Genomic DNA, 1,061 nt, shown 5'->3' on the forward strand with positions numbered 1-1,061 from the left:
GAACCTCCCCCGCTCACGCCCATCGCGTTTCGATCATGCCGCCCCGCATGCGTAAAATTTGATTTTGTGCGCATGGCATGTCGGGTGCGATCATACCAACACTAATGCACCTGATCCCATTAGAACTCCGCAGTTAAGCGTGCTTGGGCGAGAGTAGTACTAAGTTGGGTGACCACTTGGGAAGTCCTCGTGTTGCACCCCTTTTTTTCTTTCAATTTCTCCNTTTGTCGGGTGCGATCATACCAGCACTAATGCACTGGATCCCATCAGAACTCCGCAGTTAAGCGTGCTTCCCGCATGCGTTAAATCCGATTTTGTGCGCATGGCATGTCGGGTGCGATCATACCAGCACTAATGCACCGAATCCCATCAGAACTCTGCAGTTAAGCGTGCTTGGGCGAGAGTAGTACTAAGTTGGGTGACCACTTGGGAAGTCCTCGTGTTGCACCCCTTTTTTTCTTTCAATTTCTCCGAGTTCTTTTCTTCCTTTCTCTACAAATGAGAACCTCCCCCGCTCACGCCCATCGCGTTTCGATCATGCCGCCCCGCATGCGTTAAATCCGATTTTGTGCGCATGGCATGTCGGGTGCGATCATACCAGCACTAATGCACCGGATCCCATCAGAACTCTGCAGTTAAGCGTGCTTCCCGCATGCGTTAAATCGGATTTTGTGCGCATGGCATGTCGGGGGCGATCATACCAGCACTAATGCACTGGATCCCATCAGAACTCTGCAGTTAAGCGTGCTTCCCGCATGCGTTAAATCGGATTTTGTGCGCATGGCATGTCGGGTGCGATCATACCAGCACTAATGCACTGGATCCCATCAGAACTCCGCAGTTAAGCGTGCTTCCCGCATGCGTTAAATCCGATTTTGTGCGCATGGCATGTCGGGTGCGATCATACCAGCACTAATGCACCGAATCCCATCAAAACTCCGCAGTTAAGCGTGCTTGGGCGGGAGTAGTACTAAGTTGGGTGACCACTTGGGAAGTCCTCGTGTTTCTCCCCTTTTTTTCTTTCAATTTCTCCGAGTTCTTTTCTTCCTTTCTCTACAAAT

General features: G+C 50.8%; 3 non-coding genes across 3 annotated transcripts; all 3 read left to right on the forward strand.

Annotated features, from left to right (window-relative positions):
- Positions 1 to 82: 82 nt before the first annotated feature.
- Positions 83 to 201, forward strand: LOC111476091. Its single transcript, XR_002716894.1, has one exon. It is a non-coding gene; the product is annotated as a 5S ribosomal RNA (ribosomal RNA).
- Positions 202 to 332: 131 nt separating this feature from the next.
- LOC111476090 lies at positions 333 to 451 on the forward strand. The gene has a single exon (XR_002716893.1). It is a non-coding gene; the product is annotated as a 5S ribosomal RNA (ribosomal RNA).
- Positions 452 to 893: 442 nt separating this feature from the next.
- Positions 894 to 1,012, forward strand: LOC111476092. The gene has a single exon (XR_002716895.1). It is a non-coding gene; the product is annotated as a 5S ribosomal RNA (ribosomal RNA).
- The last annotated feature ends 49 nt before the right edge of the window (positions 1,013 to 1,061 follow it).

Source organism: Cucurbita maxima, unplaced genomic scaffold (assembly GCF_002738345.1).
Source record: "Cucurbita maxima cultivar Rimu unplaced genomic scaffold, Cmax_1.0 Cma_Scf05341, whole genome shotgun sequence".
In the NCBI taxonomy this organism is placed as follows: domain Eukaryota; kingdom Viridiplantae; phylum Streptophyta; class Magnoliopsida; order Cucurbitales; family Cucurbitaceae; genus Cucurbita; species Cucurbita maxima.